Here is a 27,588-nt window from a genome sequence, read left to right as displayed (position 1 = left end):
CCTCTGTCCATGGGATTTCCCAGGCACGAATACTGGAGTGGATTGCCATTTCCTTCTCTAGGAGATCTTCCCAGCCCAGGGATCGAACCCACGTCTCCTGCATTGGCAGGCGGATTCTTTACCACTGAGTCACCAGCGAAACCCAACATTGGTCTATATCCTATACTAAATAGATTAGTTTGATTTTAGCTGGTCATCTCTGAAATGAGTGGTACAAAGAAGAGTGATGACTGTCACTTCCCTCTCAACAACAACAACAAAAAATAACCAACACAGTGTAAAAAATTGGGACCAGACATAGAAGGTGTCACATTTTCTAGCCAGTGAGACATGACCCAGTGTAAAAACATATTTGGGAAATAACAGGTTAAACTTACAAATTCATAAGTAAATTCTACCTCCTTTATTGGAAAATGGCTTTTAAGTTTTGGAGTGGAGGGTAACCCTTATAGCATTTATGTTAAAATATCCCTTTTCTAATTTCATTTCTGATTTATTCCTACTCTTTGATATTTCAGCCACATGATAACTGCATAACTTAAAATGTGTTTTTTTGTTTGTTTGTTTTTTCTCTGTGATGGAGTACAGTCCCCAAAGATGAAGTCAGTGATGTCCTGGTTTCACATAAGTGATAGCAATATGAAGACACTTAAAAAAGAAAAGCAGATGTTAGTTAGACACTCTACTTTTATCCTACCAATAACTTTTTTAAGATTGAGCTCATAGTGCCCGGATGTTAAAGTTCTTTCACAGATCCCAAATTAGGAATGTTCCATGTTGCTTTAATCCACTCCATTGCAATGGCTTTATTAGATGAAACACCCTGCTGAGCATCTGAAGAACAGTGGGATTATCACATTTCCCTTTGAAAATCCAGTAAAGACAAAATAAATGGTTAACAAAACAGAGCAAATTCAGTTTGCAGGTGTTCATAGGCGATGCAACCCCCTGATTGAATGAGTGTCTGTATTCCTCTGTGCTTGCAAAATGCCTGTTAAGCAGGCCAGAGAAATTCAGGAGGAAAAAGAAATCATAGGGCAAAAGTTGCTTTTCTCTCCTTTTGATGTGTTGCTAATTGCATTGTGTTGACTGCAAGGATGGAGTGTTGGAAATCTGAAAACTTTACTTTGTTAAGTTTTACTTTTGACTTCACCATGGGTGTGCCAATAACAGTTCTTTATCATCTGTATCTCCTAGAGTGTTGACTCTTTAACGATTGATTTTTTTTTTTTCTTGGCAAATCTAATGAACTATTTGAAGAACTTCATCCAGTGACACCCCAGTTACTACACACTCTTGGTGGGTGGCTCTTTGAGATTCTGTTAAAAACATGGTTACATCCCAGTACTCTAAAAATTCTCATCTGTGAGAGCAATTTGAATTTTGTTATTAGTGTCTGCTGGAAATTGTAATTCAATAAAGAGTAACTCATTTAAAAATGTTTCATACTGGGCATATATTAGGTAACTTGGGCAATTTAGGAGACAGAAAAATATACAAACATTTAGGTCTACACAGGAAATTGGAGTGATAGTGAACAATTTGTAGGAGGCATTTTGTATTTTTAAAGAAGCTAGATTAGGAGTGTATGTATATGTGTGTGTCTGTGTATGTGCACGCATAATACACACACACATTTAAATCAGTGGACACAGCAGTCTTTTCTTTTGCTCTCCTAATTTGCTAACATTTTCTACCAATCCCCAAGTGCAAGGTGGTAGATATAAAAAGAGCTTCTGTCAACATTTAAAATAATCATAAACAAGGACTCTCCTGCCTGTTTCTTTGTGTAATGCGTGTGTGATCCTTGAATGAGATTGTATCCGTCTCCTGTCCTCTCCCTTTCTCTCTTGTTCCTTTTATGGACATAGGATTATTGCTATAGAAAATATGGTCATGCCATAGGGGAATGTACCTCCTGCCCAGGGTATTTTTTTTTTCAACTACATCTGCAGACTGCAGCTGCTGCAGCCTTTGGGAAAAAGAAAAAATTTGTGTCCTTATGAAACTGTAATTCTTGAACAATGAATTCTTCCTCACAGGACACTGTACTTTTTCACTGCTATTTAGCACAGTCTGACATGAGTCTTCCCTGCGGTTTATTTGCTGCCCAAGTTCACCATTTGACATATGTAGGAATATTTAAACAAATTTTTTCCCCCAGAGAAGTTTGTTTCATCTTTGGAACCACAGGGCTTCCTGCTGACTTCACAGGACCCCTCATACTCTCCCCTCCTTTTTTTCTGTGCTGCTTATCTGTGCCCACCCCCACATGTCCCTTTTCTTTATGACGAGGTCTCTCACACTGTTTTCCATTTGCCTTCTGAGCTGGATTCAGAAAATATCATCCCTTCCCCATCCCCCACTTACTGTCTGTATGCCAAACCTCTTCATCTTTGCAAAATATCAGCAGAGTTGAACTTCCAATTTCTCCTTCCTTTTTTTTCCTTTTTTTTTTTTTACTATTTCAGTACATTTTGTCCTTTCATGAATTGTAATTTCCCTTGCTCTTAAACCCAGTGTGTAGACAGATTATGAAATTTTTTTCTAAAACTGAGTAAAAATAAAAATATATATACTTTATTTTGATGTATTTCCTTCTTTTGTCCTCTAAACATTATTAGATACTTGAAACATAAGGGGGGCACACCTTGATTTGATAAATGGAAGTCTACAGCCTATAGGCAAATAAAAAGACAGCTAGATTATGGTTGATAATTCATCATATAGAGAGATACATTTTTGTTTCTTTAACTTTGTCTTTTTAAAGAAATAGGTGTCCTTGTTTATCAATATTTTAAATATTGATAGAAGCCCTTTTTATACCCACCAGATTGCATTTGGGGATTGGTGGAAAATGCTAGCAAATTAGGGAAGCAAAAGAAAAGACTGCTGTGTCCACTGATTTAAATGTGTATGTGTATGCGAGCACATGTACACAGATACATGTATATCAGGTGAAGTCAACCTTGATGTGTGATTTTATAGCTTAATTTAACAGTTTTTAAAAATGGGTGTTTTCAGAGACCAGTTAGTTTTCTTTATCCTTTCAATGCAGAAGCAAGTAAAACCAACTGTTGATTGTCCTCTAATGATTTTGAGGTGTTTCTTATAAGCCCTTTAAAAATAAGAATTAAATTGAGAAAGAAATCTAAAGTCGTTACTTTCTGATTAGTACAGATGTCCATGCTAACATTCAAGCTTCTCGTCAGTTAATATTTTTATGGGGAACTTTTGGTGCCTTTTCTTTTTAAAAATAGTATAGAGAAAGCAGTTGGCATGTTGACATTAAGCTGTATTGGGGAAAGTGGGTCCCTACTCTCCACATCTGTTCAGTGTTTCTGTTGCCTTTCATTTTCTAAAGTGTTACATATGGAATACATATGTCTTTGTGTTCTGGTACCACAGGCAAAAAAAAAAGGGAAGAAATAAAAAAGAAAAATCACAAAGAAATCAATAAACACCTGTTATTCCCAGATCTGCAGTTATTTGGGCTCAGAAGTGCCTGCAGGCAAAGTTAGAACAAAAATCCTTGGATGTCTATATGCCTTCATAGATTTCTCTTGACCTGTATGAGAGTTTTTAAAATTTTATTTTATATTTATTTCATTTCGTTTCATCTTATTTTATCACAGAGTGGACCCTTCACCTTCTGTTATTTTACTGCCCTGGATTTGTTCTCTCCAATGTATATTTCCTCTTTCCCTATATGCCATAATTTTGTATTCAGCAAAGTGGAGAATTTTTTTCCCAACAACTCTAGGATGCAGCCTTACTTTCACCATTTCCACAGCAGGTTTCCTACGTTAGATTGCCCCCTGCTGCTTCCGGAGCATTAAAAACAAAGCTCAAAATAAAATGTTTGGGGACATACCATTACAAAAATATACAGTGAAATATACTGGAACCTAATCATTTGAAAACATGTTCAAAGATAAGTAGTAATTGATAGATGCTTTGGTGTGTCATACAGAAATTTTAAACTTGAGAGATTGAGCTCACATGGTTGCACATATTCTTGTAGCCAGTTCACACATTGCCTCTTCCTGTTGTTAGTTATGAATTAGAAGGTGTTGTTTTAAATAATTATGAATCATGTGATATGCTTTTTCTTTTGTCTGTTGCAGGCAATATAGTTAATAGTTCCCACAAGTAGATTTTGACCCAATTGTGCAATTGTTTTTTCTTATAAAAAGTATACTTTTCCTTAAGGGCAGGGACCATATCTTGTTTGTTTTTGCATTTTTGATCCAATGCCTGACATATAAAAGACACTAGATTAAAATCTGTTAATTTCACTAGATTCATTCATTCAGCAAAGAAAGAATAAGATCACTAAGCTTTAATTCATCAAAAGAATTTTTGTTGGATTTAGAATCAAGAAGAGTAAAAATGTAGCTAACATTTTTAAAGAAATAAGTCCCAGCAAATATACAAGTAAATTTTAGTAATCTCTACTGTCATGGAAGATTCCACATTACTGGCTTATATTGTTGGTTTTCAGAATTTAGTTTCTCTTTATTGCTGTTTCTTTCTCAGCTCACATTTTATATATAGACTTGACCTACCCCCCTGAGTACTCCTCCCTGGCCCCACATATGTTCCCTGGATACCTCATTCAAGACTTTGGTTATTAAAATTTGTCTGCATCCTCTGATAAACCTGTGAGTGACTTGAGGGCAGGAACTATCTCGGATTCATTTCTGCATCCCTAGCATCTATGCCAAGAATGTCCATTTGCTATTGAATAGTTGACACTGAAATGGGATTTACATAGCCTCCAAAGAAAACAAGCATTAAAAATATGAATAAAATAATAAAAATGGAACTAAAGTAATATTACATGTAGCATCTAGTTTTAAGGGTAATCTAACTAAAAACAAAGGACAGCAGTGAGGTATAAAATGACTATGGTGCCAAAGTCAAGAATTGGATAGTGGAATGAAAACACAAAATTAATCGTGATTGGTTGCTCTAATCTCTATCCTTCTTCCCCACATGTAATCATTACAGCATCTCTGTGAATAGATTCTGATATTTCTTCCTTCCTTCACCCCAACACTTGAGTCCACTAGGTCTGGCATTTTGATTTGACCAGTACTATGATCGATGACTTGGTTTTAATAGCCATAAGAATTTTGAGATTCTAGGGTAGAACTGAGGGATCTTGGCTATCTCACTTACCTGGATACTATTAGAGGTTGTAACTGTGTTCTAGACCTTTTGCTTCTCTTTGATCCTTGGCCTGGAAAGGGTAAGTTCCTGGGGCATAAGTGTTTACTGGGGCAGTATGTAGATAGGCCAGACCCCTCATGCTCAGTCAAGAAATGTTCACCGTCTAAGACCCTAGGAATGTTCTCTATCACCTTTGGTTTCAAGTGTGTGAAAATTAAGTTCATAAATCCATTTGAGCTTTAACCATTTGCTATCAAAATAAAGAAGAGCTTATTTATGAAAATTCCTTCAGGACTCATTCTCCTTCCCAGCTAGAAGTAACTAGCATCCTGAAAATTTTTTCTCTCATTATGTTGCCCCTTAAAAAAAAATAAGTTTGCCACTGTGTGATATGGAGGGATCATATGTATGTGTACCTGAAAATATTCTTTGTTTACTTTGCAACTTTTTAAGAATGGTGTCTTTTAAAGATAATTTCCCACAGCTTGCTTTTTTCAGTAAAATTTATCTGTATTTCTAAGGTTTATTCATGTGATTGCACAGAGTTATAATTCATTCTTTTTCACTGTTACAAAATATCTCATTGAATGAATATAGCCCAGTTTATTTATCAAAATCTCTAGGTGTGTGTGTGCTCAGTTGCTCAGTTATGTATGATTTTTTGTCACCCCCTGGACTGTAGCCTGCCAAGTTCCTCTGTCCATGGGATTTCTCAGGCAAGAATACTGGAGTGGGTTGCCATTTTCTTCTCTGGAAGATCTCCCTGACACAGGGATTGAACCTGCATCTCCTGCATTGGCAGGTGGAATTTTTGCTGAGCCACCTAGGAAACCCCATAAAAATCTCTACTGATGGACAGTTGAGCTCCTCCCACTTTTTGCTATTTCTGACTTTGCTACAAGGGACATTCTTGCCCACAGGTAAGCATTTCTTTAGGGTATGTATCTAACATAAGGATTTCTGGATTGTATGTACATTTTCAACTTTATTATGCCATATTATATACCAAGATGGTAGCACAAAATTATATCCCCATCAGTAGGGTATAATCTCATTCTTCTGTATTCTTGCATTGGCAGGCTAATTCCTTACCACTGTGCCACCTAGGAAACCCACTCATTCTTCCATATTTTTGGCAGCCCCCATTTTTGTTATCCAAATCTTTATATCAACTATCTAGTTTCTTGATATTGCAGACTTTGTAAATCTTGAGTGAGTTTTTGTAACTATGATTTTGTTTCCTAAGTGAGACTTATGGAACTGTTGGATTTCGCTGTTTTCTATCTCTAGGCAGAAAAACACATAGAAATGATGTTGTTTGCACTAACAAAAATTCAGTAGAATCTTAATAATATTATGATACTGATACTGTAAAATGAATGTAATACCTGTTCTGTTGTAGACTATCTGAATCATAGTGTGAGGAGCTGTGTGTGTAGGGGAAACACGGTGGCACTTGATTTGATTCATTTGAATCCTTGCAATAGCAAGATGCACTGATTGTTTTTATTTTTACCATACATGTGACATTTTAGGAAATAAACTTCAGATTTAATTTTGAGGGGAAAGGACTTTCTAAAAGGGCTTCTTCCATTAAAAGATTCATCTGGTTGCTTTGAGGAGTGTTTCTCATCTGAATTTTATTTTATTTTATTTTTAACATTCTATTTTATTTTTTATTTTTATTTTTTTATGTTCAAGTGTTTTTTTTTTTTCCTCTATTTTTATTAGTTGGAGGCTAATTACTGTACAGTATTGTAGTGGTTTTTGCCATACATTGACATGAATCAGCCATGGATTTACATGTGTTCCCATCCTGAACCCCCCTCCCACCTCCCTCCCTATCCCATCCCTCTGGGTCATCCCAGTGCACCAGCCCCCAGCACTTGTCTCATGCATCCAACCTGGACTGGCAATCTGCTTCACACTTGATAATATACATGTTTCAATGCTGTTCCCTCAGAACATCCCACCCTCGCCTTCTCCCATAGAGTCCAAGTCTGTTTTATAAATCTGTGTCTCTTTTTCTGTCTTGCATATAGGGTTATCATTACCGTCTTTTTAAATTCCATATATATGCATTAGTATACTGTATTGGTGTTTATCTTTCTGGCTTACTTCACTCTGTATAATGGGCTCCAGTTTCATTCATCTCATTAGAACTGATTCAAATGAATTCTTTTTAATGGCTGAGTAATATTCCATTGTGTATATGTACCACAGCTTTCTTATCCATTCGTCTGCTGATGAGTATCTAGGTTGCTTCCATGTCCTGGCTATTATAAACAGTGCTGTGATGAACATTGGGGTACATGTGTCTCTTTCAATTCTGGTTTCCTCAGTGTGTATGCCCAGAAGTGGGATTGCTGGGTCATATGGCAGTTCTATTTCCAGTTTTTTAAGAAATCTCCACACTGTTTCCATAGTGGCTGTACTAGTTTGCATTCCCACCAACAGTGTAAGAGGGTTCCCTTTTCTCCACACCCTCTCCAGCATTTATTGCTTGTAGACTTTTGGATAGCAGCCATCCTGACTGGCGTGTAATGGTACCTCATTGTGGTTTTGATTTGCATTTCTCTGATAATGAGTGATGTTGAGCATCTTTTCATGTGTTTGTTAGCCATCTGTATGTCTTCTTTGGAGAAATGTCTGTTTAGTTCTTTGGCCCATTTTTTGATTGGTCATTTATTTTTCTGGAATTGAGCTTCAGGAGTTGCTTGTATATTTTTGAGATTAATCCTTTGTCTGTTGCTTCATTTGCTATTATTTTCTCCCAATCTGAGGGCTGTCTTTTCACCTTGCTTATAGTTTCCTTTGTTGTGCAGAAGCTTTTAAGTTTCATTAGGTCCCATTTGTTTATTTTTGCTTTTATTTCCAATATTCTGGGAGGTGGGTCATAGAGGATCCTGCTGTGATTTATGTCGGAGAGTGTTTAGCCTATGTTCTCCTCTAGGAGTTTAATAGCTTCTGGTCTTACATTTAGATCTTTAATCCATCTTGAGTTTTTTTTGTGTGTATGGTGTTAGAAAGTGTTCTAGTTTCATTCTTTTACAAGTGGTTGACCAGTTTTCCCAGCACCATTTGTTAAAGAGGTTGTCTTTTTTCTATTGTATATTCTTGCTTCCTTTGTCGAAGATAAGGTGTCCCTAGGTATGTGGATTCATCTCTGGGCTTTCTATTCTGTTCCATTGATCTATATTTCTGTCTTTGTGCCAGTGCCATACTGTCTTGATAACTGTGGCTTTGTAGTAGAGCCTGAAGTCAGGCAGGTTGATTCCTCCAGTTCCCTTCTTCTTTCTCAAGATTGCTTTGGCTATTCAAGGTTTTTTGTATTTCCATACAAATTGTGAAATTATTTGTTCTAGTTCTGTGAAGAATACCGTTGGTAGCTTGATAGGGACTGCATTGAATCTATAGATTGCTTTGGGTAGTATACTCATTTTGACAATATTGATTCTTCCAATCTATGAACACGGTATATTTCTCCATCTATTTGTGTCCTCTTTGATTTCTTTCATCATTGTTTTATAGTTTTCTATGTATAGGTCTTCTGTTTCTTTAGGTAGATATACTCCTAAGTATTTTGTTCTTTTTGTTGCAATGGTGAATGGTATTGTTTCCTTAATTTCTCTTTCTGTTTTCTCATTGTTAGTGTATAGGAATTCAAGGGATTTCTGTGTGTTAATTTTATATCCTGCAACTTTACTATATTCATTGATTAGCTCTAGTAATTTTCTGATAGAGTCTTTAGGGTTTTCTATGTAGAGGATCATGTCATCTGCAAACAGTGAGTGTTTCACTTCTTCTTTTACTATCTGGATTCCGTTTGTTTCCTCTTCTCCTCTGATTGCTGTGGCCAAAACTTCCAAAACTATGTTGAATAGTAGTGGTGAGGGTGGGCACTCTTGTCTTGTTCCTGGTTTTAAGGGAAATGCTTTCAATTTTTCACCATTTAGGATAATGTTTGCTGTGGGTTTGTCATATATAACTTTTATTATGTTGAGGTATGTTCCTTCTATTCCTGCTTTCTGGAGAGTTTTTATCATAAATGGATGTTGAATTTTGTCAAAGGCTTTCTCTGCATCTATTGAGATAATCATGTGGTTTTTATCTTTCAATTTGTTAATGTGGTGTATTACATTGATTGATTTGTGGATATTAAAGAATCCTTGCATTCCTGGTATAAAGCCCACTTGGTCATGATGTATAATCTTTTTAATATGTTGTTGGATTCTGTTTGCTAGAATTTTGTTAAGGATTTTTGCATCTATGTTCATCAGTGATATTTGCCTATAGTTTTCTTTTTTTGTGGCATCTTTGTCTGGTTTTGGAATTAGGGTGATGGTGGCCTCATAGAATGAGTTTGGAAGTTTACCTTCTTCTGCAATTTTCTGGAAGAGTTTGAGTAAGATAGGTGTTAGCTCTTCTCTAAATTTTTGGTAGAGTTCAGCTGTGAAGCCATCTGGTCCTGGGCTTTTGTTTGCTGGAAGATTTCTGATTACAGTTTCAATTTCTGTGCTTGTGATGGGTCTGTTAAGATCTTCTATTTCTTCCTGGTTCAGTTTTGGGAAGTTATACTTTTCTAAGAATTTGTCCATTTCTTCCAAGTTGTCCATTTTATTGGCATAGAGCTGCTGTTAATAGTCTCTTATGATCCTTTGTATTTCAGAGTTGTCTGTTGTGATCTCTCCATTTTCATTTCTAATTTTGTTGATTTGGCTCTTCTCCCTTTGTTTCTTAATGAGTCTTGCTAACAGTTTGTCAATTTTGTTTATCTTTTCAAAAAACCCAGCTTTTAGCTTTGTTGATTTTTGCTATTGTCTCTTTTGTTTCTTTTGCATTTATTTCTGCCCTAATTTTTAAGATTTCTTTCCTTCTACTAACCCTGGGATTCTTCATTTCTTCCTTCTCTAGTTTCTTTAGGTGTAGAGTTAGCTTATTTATTTGACTTTATTCTTGTTTCTTGATGTAAGCCTGTAATGCTATGAACCTTCCCCTTAGCGCTGCTTTTACAGTGTCCCATAGGTTTTGGGTTGTTTTGTTTTCATTTTCATTCATTTCTATGCATATTTTGATTTCTTTTTTGATTTCTTCTATGATTTGTTGGTTATTCAGAAGTGTATTATTTAGTCTCCATATGTTTGAATTTTTAATAGTTTTTTTTTCCATGTAATTGAGATCTAATCTTACTGCATTGTGGTCAGAAAAGATGACTGAAATGATTTCAATTTTTTTTGAGTTTCCCAAGGCTAGATTTATGGCCCAGGATATGATCTATTCTGAGAAGGTTCCGTGTGCACTTGAGAAAAAGGTGAAATTGATTGTTTTGGAGTGAAATGTCCTATAGATATCAATTAGGTCTAGCTGGTCCATTGTGTCATTTAAAGTGTGTTTCCTTGTTAATTTTCTGTTTAGTTGATCTATCCATAGGTGTGAGTGGGGTATTAAAGTCTGTCACTATTATTGTGTTATTGTTAATTTCCCTTTTCATACTCGTTAGCATTTGCCTTACATATTGCGGTGCTCCTATGTTGGGTGCATATATATTTATAATTGTTATATCTTCTTCTTGGATTGATCCTTTGATCATTATGTAGTGTCCTTCTTTGTCTCTTTTCACAGCCTTTATTTTGAAGTCTATTTTATCTGATATGAGTGTTGAGACTCCTGCTTTCTTTTGGTCTCCGTTTGTGTGAAGTATTTTTTTCTAGCCCTTCACTTTCAGTCTGTATGTGTCCTTTGTTTTGAGGTGGGTCTCTTGTAGACAGCATATATAGGGGTCTTGTTTTTGTATCCATCCAGCCAGTCTTTGTCTTTTGGTTGGGGCATTCAACCCATTTACATTTAAGGTAATTATTGATAGGTATGGTCCTGTTGCCATTTACTTTGTTGTTTTGGGTTCACATTTATACAGCCTTTCTGTGTTTCCTGTCTAGAGAAGATACTTCAACATTTGTTGAAGAGCTGGTTTGGTGGCGCTGAATTCTCTCAGCTTTTGCTTGTCTGTAAAGCTTTTGAATTCGCCTTCATATCTGAATGAGATCCTTGCTGGGTACAGAAATCTGGGTTGTAGGTTATTCTCTTTCATTACTTTAAGTATGTCCTGCCATTCCCTTCTGGCCTGAAGAGTTTCTATTGATAGATCAGCTGTTATCCTTATGGGAATCCCTTTGTGTGTTATTTATTGTTTCTCCCTTGCTGCTTTTAATAGTTGTTCTTTGTGTTTGATCTTTGTTAATTTGATTAATATGTGTCTTGGGGTGTTTCGCCTTGGGTTTATCCTGTTTGGGACTCTCTGGGTTTCTTGGACTTGGGTGACTATTTCCTTCCCCATTTTAGGGAAGTTTTCAGCTATTATCTCCTTGAGTATTTTCTCATGGCCTTTCTTTTTGTCTTCTTCTTCTGGGACTCCTATGATTCGAATGTTGGGGCATTTCACATTGTCCCAGAGTTCCCTGAGGTTGTCCTCATTTCTTTTGATTCTTTTTTCTTTTTTCCTCTCTGCTTCTTTTATTTCCACCATTTTATCTTCTACCTCACTTATCCTGTCTTCTGCCTCCGTTATTCTACTGTTGGTTTCCTCCAGGGTGTTTTTGATCTCATTTATTGCATTATTCATTTTTAATTGACTCTTTTTTATTTCTTCTAGGTCCTTGTTAAACATTTCTTGCATCTTCTCAATCCTTGTCTCCAGGCTATTTATCTGTAACTCCCTTTTATTTTCAAGATTTTGGATCATTTTTATTATCATTATTCTAAATTCTTTTTCAGGTAGATTCCCTATCTCCTCCTCTTTTGTTTGGCTTGGTGGGCATTTTTCATGTTCCTTTACCTGCTAGGTATTTCTCTGCCTTTTCATCATGTTTAGATTGCTGTGTTTGGAGTGGCCTTTCTGTCTTCTGGAGGTCTGTGGTTCCTTTTTATTGTGGAGGTTTCTCCCAGTGGGTGGGTTTGGACGATTGACTTGCCAATGTTTCCTGGTTAGGGAAGCTTGAGTCGGTGTTCTGGTGTGTGGAACTGGATTTATTCTCTCTGGAGTGCAATGGAGTGTCCCATAGTGAGTTTTGAGATGGTTCTATGTGTTTGGTGTGACTTTGGGCAGCCTGTATGTTGACGCTCAGGGCTATGTTCCTGCGTTGCTGGAGAATTTGTGTGGTATGTCTTGCTCTGGAACTTATTGGCTCTTGGGTGGTGGTTGGTTTCAGTGTAGGTATGGAGCGTTTTGGATGATCTGTTACTACTTAATGTTCCCTGTAGTCAGGAGTTTTCTGGTGTTCTCAGGTTTGGGGCTTAAGTCTCCTGCCTCTGGATTTCAGTCTTATTCTTCCAGTAGCCTCAAGACTTCTCCAACTATACAGCACTGATAATAAGACTTCTAGGTTAATGGTGAAAAGATTCTCCCCCGTGAGGGACACCCAGAGAGGTTCACAGAGTTACATGAAGAAGAGGAGAGGGAGGAAGGAGATAGAGATGAGCAAGAGGAGAAAAAGGGGGTACTCAAGAGGAGAGAGACAGATCTATGCAGTACTCTGTTCCCTAAGTGTTCTCTGTAGCCCAGAACACCCACAGAGATTCACAGAATTGGATTGGGAAGAGAAGGGGGAGGGAGGAAATAGAGGTGATCTGGGGGAGAAAACGGAGAGTCAAAAGGGGGAGAGAGTAATCAACATACTCCTGAGTAAAAATGGGTAGGGAATATTGGATTTTAAATGTCCAAAATTGATTTCAAATACTGAAAAACAAAGATTAAAAATCTAGAGTAGGGGTTAGACTCTTAAAATACAATATTAAAAACAAAAACACAAAAAATTTAAGAAATATATATGAAGTTTGCTTTAAAAATAGGGTCTTTTTTTTTCAAGGTTATAGTGAAATGAAAATGAAAATTAAGGAGTAATAGAGGACTTTAAAAGAAAATAAAAGAAAAAAGTTAAAACAAAGAAAAAAAATTTTTTAATTAAAAAAATAGTAAAAATATATGAAAATGAAAATTAAGGAATAATAGAGGAGTAATAGAGGACTTTAAAAGAAAATAAAAGAAAAGGAAAATTAAGGAGTGATAGAGGAGTAATAGGGAATTTTAAAAGAAAATAAAAGAAAAAAAGAAAAAAAATTTTTTTTTCATTAAAAACAAAATAGTAAAAATATATCTAGGAATTTCTCTGGAGCTGTTGCAGGCAGTGTGGGTTTGGTTCAGTTTCAGATAGCTCCTTGTTCCAGCTTACACTTCTCGATATCTATAGGCCCCTTCCTGTGTGGTAGGTGTTAACTACAGGTATTTTAATCTGTTGCACCTGTCACTTCTGAAGCAGTTCCCTTTGTTTATTTGGCTTCTGTTTGCAGGTCTCTTCAGTGTCTAATTTCCGTCCTGACACAAGCGGGCAGAGGTGGTCTCTTGTTTAGGTTCGCTTGTTTAGTCTTGCTGTGGGGAGGGAGGGGCACTGCAGACAAATGTCACTGGCGTGTGTGGGAAGGACCCGCAGTGTTCCGGCCACACTGGGTTTGCCCCACTCATGGGTGTGTGCTTTCCCTGTCTACACTGCTCAGGCTCCAGGCTGCTCTACAGGGAGCAGGCCCTGAGTTGCCTGCGGTTCCAGTTTTCGGGTACTCCACAAAAGCGCAGACTCAGTTGGGCCTGCATTTTTTTTTTCCCATTTATTTTTATTAGTTGGAGGCTAATTACTTTACAATATTGTAGTGGTTTTTGTCATACATTGACATGAATCAGCCATGGATTTACATGTATTCCCCATCCTGATCCCCCCTCCCACCTCCCTCTCTACCCGATCCCTCTGGGTCTTCCCAGTGCACCAGGCCCGAGCACTTGTCTCATGCATCCAACCTGGGCTGTGATCTGTTTCACCCTAGATAATATGCATGTTTTGATGCTGGGATGTTTCGAGAGAACAGCATGGGCTTGCATTTTGTGCCTTCCCCTGCCGAGCAGCTCAGGCAGCCAGGAGCTTGATGCCCGGGTGCAGTGCGCCTTATCCCCTCCGCGGTCTCAGCCTCAGTTTCGCGCGGGCGCCCCAGTCCGGAGCTGGTCTCTAGCTGCGACCCTCCTGGCAGATGTCAACCATCCAGAATCTCAGGAAGTCTTTGGTTAGAAACTGGAAGCCTGTTTGCAGTTTGGTAGGGGATGCCATCTCTGGGGTCGAGTTTGCCCCTTTCCCCTCCCCCCTGCCTCCTGCCTCCAGTGGGAGATGGGCCGGTCCGCAGCTGACTAGCTCTTCTCTGGAATTGCTCAGTCCTTCCTTTGTTCTGCGAATGGGCTGGCAATGTGTTTGGTTAGCGCTTTTCGCAGGTTAATTTTCTCTCTCTCTCTTGCTATCCCACAGTTTAAGTTGCTATCTCACATTGGCTCCCTCCGATTGCCCTCAGGGCATTCAGGCCTGGTCCTTACCCTAAGCAATGCTGCCCGTTCCTCTACGTTCAGCCCCCACTTGCTGGTGGCAGAGGCGAGCGTCTGGGGTACTTTTCTCCTGGGAGTTGCTTTTAGACATGTAATCTATGGTGTTTATTTATTCTTCCCCCCAGTTAGGTTGCCCTCCGAGATTCGAAAACTTCCCCCAGACCCACCAGTGAGAGGGTTTCCTGGTGTTTGGAAACTTCCTCTATTACGACTCCCTTCCTGGGACGGGTCTCTGTCCCTAACTCTTTTCTCTCTCTTTTTATCTTTTATATTTTGTCCTACCTCCTTTCGAAGACAATGGGCTGCTTTTCTGGGTACCTGATGTCCTCTGCTAGCGATCAGAAGTTGTTTTGTGAAGTTTGCTCAGTGTTCAAATGTTCTTTTGATGAATTTGTAGGGGAGAAAGTGGTCTCCCCGTCCTATTCCTCCATCATCTTCCAGAAATACCCTCATCTGAATTTTAATAAAAGGCACACATTTTTATTCCAGTTCTCCTGTGACTGGTATGTATATACTTGTATTCTTTTTAATAAATCAAAGGAAAATGGTAACGAAGGGATCCACACATTTCAAAGATCCAATGTAATGATAAACTACTCAGTCTTGACTCTGTAGCTATGATGGTATGAACTGAAAATTCATTGATGTATGTAGCATTTCTGTCTTAAATCATAGCTGTATATGTATGGGTGCAACTATACAGATTTCAACAGATTATAATATCCATGTATTCTGCATATTCTATAAAATTTATGCACCAATTGTTGTGACTTCATGTACCATTTGACCTATGAATTGAATTTAATTATTTTTGCTTGCTGAAGATATTTTGATATTATCATCATCTTTATTTTAGATATGCTGGTCATTTTAAGAAAGGCATCATTAGATGTATGCTCTCTGACTTAGAAGCCATAAAGATAGAAAAATAATCCATTGCTGGGAATCAAGGGATATGGGTTTATATCCTTGCCAGAGGTGTCGCTGTTCTGATCTAAAATCCTCTCTCTCTTAAATTCATTCATTTCAACAAGGAGATAAAACTGAAGCATCATTTTGAGTTCCTTTTAAAAGTGAAGGACATTACCAGATACCACTAAAGCCATAAACTGTTAAATATATTATATTTCTTTATAAATTCCCAACTTTTCCCAAACAAAGAATTTGGGTGAAAGGAAGACCCTAGTGGTAAGCAAAGGGTCTTCCTTTGGCTTTGAATAAAGGTCAAGGAGTGGGAGCCCAGTCTTGGACCAATATTTCCTGTCCCATGTTTTGACATCCTTAGTGTAATCAAGAAAATGCAGATCCAAACCAATGTTCTCAAGGTGTGGTCCCTGAACTAGTGGTACCAGTATTCCTTGGGAACTTTATAGAAATTTAGACTCTCAAGCCTTACCCCCAACCTGCTAAATCAAAACTTCTGAGAGTCAGGCCTTGTAAACTGCTTTAACAACTTTCCTGATGATTCTCATGCATACCAATTTTGAGACCCATTGATCTAAACTATTAATGTATCATTAAATTGTTGTATTTAACCAAAATTTCCCTTGGAAACACAGATTAAGCATCTCCATATAAATGAAAGTTTATCAAGTACTTCTTGCTATTTTATCATTGGTAAATAATGGAAGAAAAAAATCCTCATTTTTATATCTTTTTTTTTTTTACGTTAGCATTCCTCCAGTATCCTTTTTTTGGGCAATTTTGTTATTGTTCAGTCTCCTGTTGCTTTTAAGTATTATATAATTTTATATCAGTTTAACTTGATCACTTTTGCAACAATTCAGTTTTCTATGTGAAAAGTATCCTACTGAGTGCTTTGGAAGTAACAAAAGGAGGAAGAAGAAAAGCTAGTTAAGAGGGCACCATTTCCTTGATTTGAAACATCTCTACAATTATAATAAAACAATATAGAGAGGGAAGATCTATCTGATTTGGGGTGGACAAGCTTTTACATGAAGTAAATTAATTTTTTTGCATTAAAAATTTTTAAATGCTGCTAAAATAAATATAAAATACACTATCTTAACCATTTTTATGTGTATAGTTCAGTAGTGTTAAGTACATTCACATTGTTGTACAATAAGTTTCCAGAACTCTTTCTTCTTGTAAAACAGACATTGTACCCATTAAGCAACAACTCCCCATCCTCCTTTGCCCTCAGTCCCTGGCAACAACTGTTCTACTTGCTGCCTCTATGAATTTGACTTGTCTTGGTACCTCTTATGAGTAGAGTCATACAGTATTTGTCTTTTTGTGACAGTCATATTTCACTTAACATGTCCTCAAGATTCCTCCAAGTTCTACCATGTGTCTAAGTTTTTTTCCTTTTTTTTTTTTTGGCATATGAAAATTTATTACTATCGTGCTTTCATCATCAAAATTTATGATCTTGGTCTTTCCTTCTTGCCTTTGTATAAAACCAAAAGAGAGACATTGGCTACTTTGACAACCTTAAAGTGGACTCCAGGAATGTCACCATCAGCATGACCTTTGCGACCAAATCCAGCAACCAGAACTTCATCATTTTCCTCAATAAAATTCAAGCAACCATCATTGGGTACAAAAGCAGTGATTTTTTGCCATTCTTGATTAGCTGAACCCTGACACACTTCCTGATGGCAGAATTTGGCTGTTTGGCTTCAGCTCCTACTTTTTCCAGCACAATTCCCTTGGCGTGAGAAGTGCCGCCAGAAGGGTTGGCCTTCAGGGCTGTGCCCAAATGGGCCTTCTTGTCCTGTTTATCATGCCACTTCTGGTCTTGTCGGCAGCTACGGAGCTTCCTGGCAGTACGAAGACCGCGACACTTGCCCATCCTGCCGGCACCACGGGCCTGACGAAAGAGTTTCTTTCTTTTTAAAGCTGAAAATGTTCCCTTTTATGTAGATACTGCATTTTGCATATCCATTCATCTCTTGATGGACTCTTGGGTTACTTCCATATTTTGGCTAGTGTGAATAATGCTGCTGTGAACATGGCTATGCAAATACCTCTTCAAGGCCCTACTATCAGTTCTTTGGCTATATACCCAGAAATTGCAGAATCATGTGGCTTCCGTGATGGCTCAGTTGGTAAAGAACCAGCCTGCAATGTGGGAGACCTGGGTTTGATCCCTGGGTTAGGAAGATACCCTGGAGAAGGGAACGACTACCTGCTCCAGTATTCTGGCCTGGAGAATTCCATGGACAGAGGAGCCTGGGGGGCTACAGTCAATGGGGTCAGAGAGAGTTGAATACGACTGAGTGACTTTCACACACACTGGAAGTTTTATTTTTAATTTTTTATGGAACCTACATAGTGTTTTCACCGTTTTACTTTCTCACTAATAGTACATAAGGATTCTAATTTCTTCACAGCCTCACCGACATTTGTTATTTTCTGTTTTTTTGTTTTTTGGTAGTAGTTATCCTGATGGATGTGAAGGTAATACCTTCTTGTGCTTTTGATTTGCATTTCCCTAATGATGAGTGATATTAACCATCCTTTTATATGCTTGTTGCATGACATAAGTTTCTATTTAAGCTCATAGAAAATAACGGACTTGGACTTTTGAAAAGGGGAATGGGTTTCCCAAGTGAACAAAAAGCCATTAGTGAAAAGAAAATGAGGCTTTTTTTTTTTTTGGCTGTGCTGTGAGGCATGCAGAATCTTGATACCCTGATCAGGGATCACACCTATGCCACCTGCATTGGGTGCATGGCGTCTTAACCACTGGACTGCCAGGGAAGTCCCAAAAGGAGATTGTTTTGAAGGACAGGTGATAATGAGATAGGAAGGGTGGAGAATTGGTGGTGCTGGATGATGGAGGACACGGTTGATCACATGTACTGCGCTGTGGGATGCTCTTGGAGAGTTTTGCGCACTGAGATTACATGATAATAGGGAGACGTGTTATTCTGGCAGTTGTTGATTGAATTTCAGTGGCCAGGGATAGAGCCAAGAGAATGTTTTCCTAAGAGCTGTCACCCTCATCCAAGTTTGAGTTTCCGAATGACAACTCAGTGACCTAAATAATAGTGTTAAGTTATATAGTAAGTAGTTTTCAAAATGTTAATGTAATTTTTAAAACTAAATGATCTCCAGATTAATTTTTTTTTAGCTGCTACATTGGAAACTTTGGATTAATTTATGTACAACAACCATATATGCAGGTTTAAAAAAAAATTATCCAAACCATTGAAAATTACTAAAGCAGAGTAGAGGGGTGTGGTAGACTGTAAAATCCTCTCCCCCTACTCCAATACACAAGATTCTAACACCTGGAACTTATAAGTATTATCTTACTTGTAAATGTTACCTGATTTGGAGAGTTTCTACAATGTGATATGGTAAAGATTTTGAGACAAGGAGATTATCCTGGATTACCTGTGTGGACCCTAAGTATAGCCATAAGTGTCCTTATAATAGGGGGAGACAGAGGGAGACTTCAAACACGCACACATATATGGGAAGCTATGTGAAGATAGAGCAGAGGAAGAGATTTGAAGATGCTGGCCTTGAGGATTGGAGAGATGTGACCACAAGCCAAGGAATGCTGGTAGTGAACAGAAGCTAGAAGAGGCAAGGAATGTATTCTCCCCTAGAAACTCTTAAGAGAGCACAGTACTGCTCACACCTTGACTTTAGCCTAGTGATACTGATTTCAGACTTCTGGCTTCTAGATTTATGAGAGATAAAATTATGTTGCTTTAATCCAGGAAGTTTGTGATAATTTGCTACAGTGACTAAAGGAAACTAACACAGTGGATGAAAACTTTGTAACCTAGCTTCCCAGATGAATAAGTTGACATTGCCACTTACTGGCTATGTGAACTTGTTCATCTGGTTTACTTCTATGCTCCTCATCTGTGAAATAGGAATAACAAAAATGGGAGCTGCTTTATAGCATAGTTATGAGACCCAAATGAGCTTACCTGGCTGTGATAAGCTCTGCCATCACTGTTGTGGTGGCGGTGGAGTCACTAAATTGTGTCTGACTCTTGGGACCCCATGGGCTGTAACCTGCCAGGCTTCTCTGTCCATGGGATTTCCATCATAGTCAACATTATATATCTCTATCGCTGTCATCATCTCTTTTCCCCAGGCGACCTTTAGGGTTGGATCTTTGTTGATCTTCTAATCACCTCAGTTCATATTTTTTACTTTGAAGCCTTCTATCCTTTTGTAAGTCTGTATCTGAGCTCATGGTCTGGGCTTTCCTTGAAATTTTATCGTTTCAGCAAAGTAACTTCACTTTAAGCAATAGATTAGAGAACACTGCAAAAATCAAATTATCGCCAACATTACCCAGACCAGCTGGGGCTTTACCTCCTCCTGTTTCTTATCCTTACTGTTCTCCCTTTCTCTTCCACCTCCTCCTCCTCCTGCTTCCTTCCACTATTTCTTCTTACCCTTTTTTTTTCTTCCTTTTCTGCTTCTATTGAAAATGGTTCCAAATCCTTCCTTAGTTTAGCATAAGGTAGAGAGTTGTTTCTTGATTATAAATTCTAGAGGAAGAAGACACTGTGATGATAAATCCAAATGTTAGATGCAGGCATGCCTCATTCAATGGCAGCCCAGCAGGCTATGTGATTTTACAGAAATATAAAATTAACCAGGCAACACATTTGGTTTCTAAATTATTTGAGAATTCAGATTTTGAGTAATTGATCACTTCCTTGCTTGTTTATCTCCATATTTAGGCCTTGTGCTAGCACATCGTCTTTATCCAGTCCTCTGTTGATGAGCATTTAGGTTGCTTCCATGTCTTCACTATTGTAAACAGTGCTACAATGAACATTGGGGTAAATGTATCCTTTTGGATCTTGGTTTTCTCTGGATATATGTATGCCCAGAAGTGGGATTGAAATAGAGTCACAGATGTAGAAAACAAACTTTCAGTTACCAGGGGAACAAGAAAGGGAGAGAGAAATTGGGAGATTGGGATTGACATATATATACTTGCTTTTATTTTTCATTTTGCTTTTGTCATGAAGTCGTGTCTGACTCTTTTGTGACCCCATGAACTATAGCCCAGCAGGCTCCTCTGTCCATGGGATTTTCCAGGCAGGAATTCTGGAGTGGGTTGCCGCTTCCTTTTTCAGGGGATCTTTCCAACTCAGGAATCAAAATCACAGCTCCTGCCATGTCTCCTGCATAGCAGGCGGATTCTTTACAGCTGAGCCATACTACATGTAAAATAGATAAACCAATAAGGACCAACTGTATAACACAGGGAACTCTACTCAGTGCTGTAATGACCTATATGGGAAAAGAATCTTAAAAACAGTGGATAACTAATTTGTTTTATTGTATAGCAGAAACTAGCACAACATTGTAAATCAACTATACTCCAGTAAAAATTATATATAAATATAAATATATATATATATAAAGTAGGCCTCTGCTCTTTTCTAAAAAAGCTTGTCTACTTTGCTCAATGCTGGATGTTTACCGAATATCTTTGAAAAGGCCATAATGATATGCTTTCTTAGCTACACAATGAATTTCCAAGTATTTACTTGACTAAAAGTACCTTGGGAACAGATTTTTCTCCTGTCACTTTGGTACACAGGAGGGAGTACTCAGAAATTCTGAAGAGGCATGGAAATGGCAAATAATGAAGTCTGGATGAAATGTTTCATTGTGGTTGAATTTTAAAAGCACTTTTATTTAATTTATTAACAAAGCATGAGTTTGTTCAGATCAGCATACATTTGTAAGTAGAAGACAAACTATCATCGTGAAATAGAGCATTTTTCTGGGCCTTATTTTTAAGAGCAAAGGACTGAATCTCAAAACAGCTAGTGCTCTTAGCTCATCCAGTGGTTACCCATGCTCAGTGTATAACTTTGTCCTAACTTGTTTTATTGGAGGAAAAGTCAAATTCTGGACATAATAGTGATGCTATGTTAGTTGACAAGGTGGTAAACAGACATGGGAATCAGTGAAGATGGTCTAAGGACCTTCCTTTTTGGAGCTGACACATCTCAGACTTGTTACATGTCTAACACTTATTACCCATCCCATGATTTCATGAGGCCCAAGCAACCTGGAGATTTAATACCGTTGTCAACCTGGCAACATTTTAAAGAGTCACTTGTTCATTTTTCACCAGGAGGAAGAGAGTCCATGCTCTGAATAGAGCAGTCTTTCAGTTTATGACATTAAATAAATTCTCTTACTGGCTTTAAAATCTTGGGATTGAAAGACCCTGATGTTACATTGAAATAGATTTATGGGATGTTCTGAAGACAGGATGTTAAGACTATGAAATATCAGATGCATATTTGGGTAATTTTCAAGTGAGTGGAAATATCATCCTGGGCTTGTTTCATTTCACGTTGTTATGCTCTGCCCTTTCTGGTTTTTCTATCCTGTTATTCATTAGGGATTTCACTCTTTATCCTCACCCTTAGGACAATTTGTTTTGCTGAACATTGTGAGAAACAGTTTCTTCGTAACAATGAAGGCTACCTTATGCACAGCCAGAGGCAAAAATTGCTAAGGAGAGTCTTTGCAGGACTCAGAAACCTCCTCTTCCCCAAATAACCCTACTTTCCCTTAGCATCCACTGTTATTGCCTAAAATTTTTAGTCAGTGAGTCATTCCTCTGGGCTAGCAGATACTATTAGAAAAAAAATGCAAGCAGCTATCAGTCACCCAGGAAAGGGCTTTCCAGGTGGCTCTGTGGTAGAGAACCTGCCTGCCAATGCAGGAGATGTAACCTCGATCCCTGGGTCAGGAAGATTCCCTGGAGAAAGAAACGGCAACCCACTCTGTATTCTTGCTTGGGAAATCCCATGGAGAGAGGAGCCTGGCTGGCTACAGTCCATAGGGTCCCAAAGAATCAGACATGACTTAAGCTACTAAAAAACAATCATAATCAGTCATACACCCCCTAATGCAAATCATCTCTTTGGCTCTTCCCAGCCAATAACTGAGCTTGGAGGGAATGGAATTTAAATCAGGGTTAAAGGAGAAGGATAATTTGGAGTAGAAGCTCCTTTAGAGATCAGGCCTAAGTGAGAATGATAGGAGGCTGTACTTAGGGCAGCATTTGGGAGGGTGACAAGGGAAGGTAGGAAGACACATTTTAGTGATAGTTTCCTAGATAACTTCATGTGAAAGAGGAGAGTGAAAAAGTTGGCTTGAAACTCAATAAAAACAAAACAAAACTAAGATTGTGGCATCCAATCCCATCACTCCATGGCAAATAGAAGGGGAATAAGTGGAAACAGTGACAGGTTTTATATTCTTGGGCTCCAAAATCACTACGGATGGTGACTACACCTATGAAATTAAAAGATGCTTGTTCCTTGGAAGGAAAGCTATGACAAACCTAGACAGTGTATTAAAAAGCAGAAACAGCGCTTTGCTGACAAAGGTCTGTCTAGTCAAAGCTATGTTTTTTCCAGTAGTCATGTATGGATGTGAGAGTTGGGCCATAAAGAAGACTCAACACCAAAGAACTGATGCTTTTGAATTGTGATGCTAGAGAAGACTCTTGAGTTGCTTGGACTGCACAGACATCAAACCAGTCAATCCTAAAGGAAATCAACCCTGAATATTCATTGGAAGGACTGATGCTGAAACTGAAGCTTCAATCCTTTGGCCACCTGATGCGAAGAGCTGACTCATTGGTAAAGACCTTTTTGCTGGGAAAGATTGAAGGCAAGAGAAGAAGGAGGCAGCAGAGGATGAGATGGTTAGATGGCATGACTGAATCAATGGACAAACTCAGAGACAGTAGAGGACAGAGGAGCCTGGCATGCTGCAATCCATGGGGTCACAAAGAGTTGGATATGACTTAGCAACTAAACAACAAGTTAACTTTATATTGGTGACCCACCATGTTGAGATTCTCATTATGTGATAGCATAACCTCTCACTGGAGCATAGCTCTACAGAGACAAGGCTTATTCATTCAGTGGTGTTGTCAAACAACTACTGCTAAGTCAACACATAGTATGTGCTCCATAAATACGTGAATCAATGGATAGTCTGGTACACACAGATTACTTTTAAGATGTTTTGCTTTACACTGCTGAAACTATTTTTTGAGTTAATTTCAAAAATGCTTGTATTTTTAAGCCCAACCCTGAAATAATTTTTAATCCTCAAACTATACCAGACATAGTTTCTTAAGTAAGATTCATCTTACAAGTGTTAAGTGTTAGATATTCTAGCAACTAAACAAGCTTATTACAGGCATAAATCAGTCAAGTATTTGACCACATATTCTGTACCAGGAGCTACTGTGGTGTTTTTTTTTTTTTCTGGAAGAGGGCAAAAGCAAATTTGTTAATCCATATTTTACTTTTGTACTTACTTTTATACTTAGAAGAACCCAAGGTAAACAATTAGGACTTTTACTATTTGAGGACACAAATATGCATGATAAATAATTGTCATAATTTTAATCTTTCAGATTTTATTTCATGGTTGTATTATGACCATTTGTCTGATGTATTTAATTTTCTAAATTTCTGTTGCATGAAAAATGGGAACTGTATTGATTTAACATCAGAAAAATGTACAGTAGTTAATATAAAAAAAGGCTGCATCTAATTTTGTTAATAAACTATAAATGATAAAATGACATACAGTTTTTAGATATCAAAGTATTAGGAACCCTCAGTTTTCTGTACCATTAATAAAGTAGTTTTAGTTTTGGCAGCAGCATAATTCTATAGTGTGATATTTCTACTTTATTGTTTCTTGAAGTAGGCTCAAAATATTGACATAATATGGGAAAATTTCACCTAGTAAAGTGTGCACTGAGCTAATGGGTTGTGATATTTGCATTACAAAGGTAAGTCTTACATAGATTTGCAGACCAGTCATCATAACTACCCTCAACTCTGAAGTTGAAAGATTTATTAATATCAGGTGACATATATTTGCCATCATTTATTTTGAATTCAAACGTAGTTTGCTCTTCTTGACTGTCTCTGGAGTAACAGTCAAGTTTAGTAGCTAACTCTGGAACATTATGATCTTGATTTGAGTCTTGGTCCTCCACATATTAGCTGTATCATCTTAATTATTCTGTGTTTCTGTTTCTTCATCTATAAAATTTGGATAATAACTGGGTCAACTCATAGGGTTGCTCTGAGGATTATATAAGTTAATACAAATAAATGTGTTTAACAGTGACAAGAACATAGTAGGTACTTGATAAATATTAGAATTCCTAGAAATAGATTATGAATAAGGGTATTACAAGCAAAATTAGTTTATGAATAAAATATAATGAACTGTATCAGTTTGGCGTGTTATGTCTTGGAAGAGATTTAGTTTAGTCACACAAGCAGAGGTTAGGCTAAGCAGAGAAGACTTAAAGGTGAGAAAGAACATGGGTCTCTTCATTTGGAAGTTCTGCAGAAGTTGTTGAGCTTGTGAAAGATGAGATCGGATAAGTGAGGACTGAATCCTGAATGCATGACACAGAGCTTCATGGTTATCTTGAGGACAGTGGGGAACCCTAAAATATTTTAAGTTGTATAGTGATATGCTGAGATGAGTTTTGAGTAACACCACTGTGCCTGCAGTACAGAGAATGAATGGATTGAAGGATTGAAGGGGATTTGACTGCTTCAGGAAGTGAGTGAAGAGGCTATTAAGAGGCAAGATCAGCCTAAACCAGGCTGGTGTGCCAATGAGGAGAGAGAAATGGACAGATTTGAAATCTATTGAGAAGATAGAATCAGTAGCATTTAGTGATTGTTTCCATGTGGTGAGTGAAAAAGAGGTAAGAGCTGAGAAGGATGGTCAGTTTCCAGGCAGTGGCTGACCAAGATATTGCCTACCTACCTGGCCAGATACCTAGGTTTGTAGTGGGCCATAGGGCTTACAGGAGTAATGTGATCAGATGCAGCTGCTGTTTGAAGTGAGACAGCATCATGTGTAAAACTGAAGTAGTCAGTCATAGGGAGAAGGAAATGGCAACCCACTCCAGTACTCTTGTCTGGAAAACCTCATGGATGGAGGAGCCTGGGAGGCTGCAGTCCATGGGGTCGCAAAGAGTCGGACACGATTGAGCGACTAAAAAAAAAAAAAGAGGTCAGGAAGGTATATAAAAACGCAGAGGAGTATGTTGTTAAAAATAGAAAATGAGGGCAAATCTGGGGCCAGATTTGCCTGAGACATGGCTGCTACACTGTCAGGGTTCCACATGTATATTACAATGTGACTCTTCTCTAGCGTGTACTGTCCCCCAGAACAGCCCCTCTAAGCTTTAAATGCCCTGGGCAATTCCAAACCTCTGTTGACTCTCCTCTTATCTGCCCTGGAGCCTTGGTACTAGCAGTTAAGGATTGTGTCTCTATCCCTGAGGCAAATTGGAGGTCACCTTGAACGTGAGATTTTCTTGAGCTCGTATTTCTAGGTTCAGAAGACCCTTTCTTCCCTCTGGGACTGTGGACCCTGAGGAATTAAAGCAGAGTGCTCCTAATTCTTCTTCATCCATGTCCTATTTGTGACATATTCATTCCTCAGTCCTTAAGGTTTCTTTTACATCATTCTGCTGAAACCTGAAACATGATAAATATTACCTATGCATTTCTGCAGGCTTGGCTCTAGAGATGGGTTAGGGTGAATTAAGGTAATTGGTAAATTAAATTTCTAATTTCAAAGTTCAAGTTTTACAAGTGATCACAAAACTTTTGTGATAAAACACAAGCCTTACCAGTGTGAATTGCAGCACTGGTGGGTGGGAATTAAAGAATTAGTCTCATTCAGAAATTAGCAATCTAATCTAAGAATGGTAGAATTGTTCATTTGTGTGGATGAAATGCAAATCTTTTTTTTTCAGTTTGTTTAATATTAGGAATTCAAGAAGAGGAAGATTCAAAGCATTTCAAAATATTGGCAGCCTTCTTAAGGGGATCATTATAGCAAACCTCACTGAAAGTAAACAGCCCTCTCTTGCTTCTTCAGCAGACAAACTGCGATGGTGAGAATGAAATTAGCACTCAAAGTATTAAAATATTGATAGCAATCATTCCATGTCCAAGCTTTGCCAATTAATAATTAATTTTACCTTGAAGGTAGCTGTAAGAGTCAGACTTTTTTTTTTTTTTTTTTAATGCTTTCACTTGGCAAGAATGTTGACTTTTTTTCCCTCAATGTTATCAAGTCTCCAGCAAATAACTCACATTTTAATGTGGTTAGTAGCTGGAATTTCTTTTGTGTGCATTCATAAAATGAGAAAAAAAATTTGTTGTGAGTGGTTTAGAGAAGGAGTGATTTATATGTGGCGTTAGTAGATTCTTACTGTGTCATTGCCTGTTATGTACCTCTCATAGTGTACCTGTTGTTTAAAAATTTTTTTTCAAGTGCCATAACCAACAGGAGAGGGAATGATATTTATCCTCTGAATGCTAATGATTACAAAAGGGTTATAGATGGTTACAAAGTGGATGTTTTCTCACCAAACTAGGAAGCATTTTTCAGTTTTTTATGGCTTTTTCGGCAAGGTAAGTTTGTCTTGAATTCCTTGTATTATCATGAGTGAACAATCTTGTTTCAGCGGTGCTATTTTGTAGTCAGAGGAGGTTATGCTGTCTCAGTGTTGATCTTACTCTAATGGTTGGTAGCAAAACTTGTGTCCTAATTTGCTTTATATATTCAATAGTTTTATATTCAGAAATCCATTGCAAGGTATTTTAGGTTTTTTTTTTTGATAAATAAAAAGTGGCTAAAATAGTCACTCATTCTCTCAACTCTTTGCTGACTGCCTGGTATGTGGTTGTCTAGAAAAAAGTGGATTTAAAACCTGTTTGTGTCATACTAATTAAAGAAAGGTGCTCTATTTCTTGTTTTCTAAAATGGGACAAGATATTTAAAGTCTTTGGTCCTTATGCTGAAATGTTTCCCCTGTTTAAAAAAAAAAAAAAACCATCCCTTCCAGTGAAAAGCATAGGCTTAATTATTTTTAATCCCTGGTGGCTCAGAGAGTACAGAATCTGCCTGCAATGCAGGAGACCCAGGTTTGATCCCTGTGTCGGGAAGATCCCCTG

General features: G+C 37.8%; 1 long non-coding RNA gene and 1 pseudogene across 1 annotated transcript in view; one reads left to right on the top strand and one right to left on the bottom strand.

Annotated features, from left to right (window-relative positions):
• LOC122421354 overlaps positions 1-27,588 on the top strand; it is a 310,048-nt gene that overhangs the window by 211,058 nt on the left and 71,402 nt on the right. The window lies entirely within an intron of this gene.
• On the bottom strand, positions 16,916-17,403 carry LOC122421351 (annotated as a pseudogene).

This window comes from Cervus canadensis, chromosome 18 (assembly GCF_019320065.1).
Source record: "Cervus canadensis isolate Bull #8, Minnesota chromosome 18, ASM1932006v1, whole genome shotgun sequence".
NCBI classification, from domain to species: domain Eukaryota; kingdom Metazoa; phylum Chordata; class Mammalia; order Artiodactyla; family Cervidae; genus Cervus; species Cervus canadensis.
Note: the sequence above shows the minus strand (reverse complement) of the source record. Positions and strands in the feature narration are given on the sequence as shown.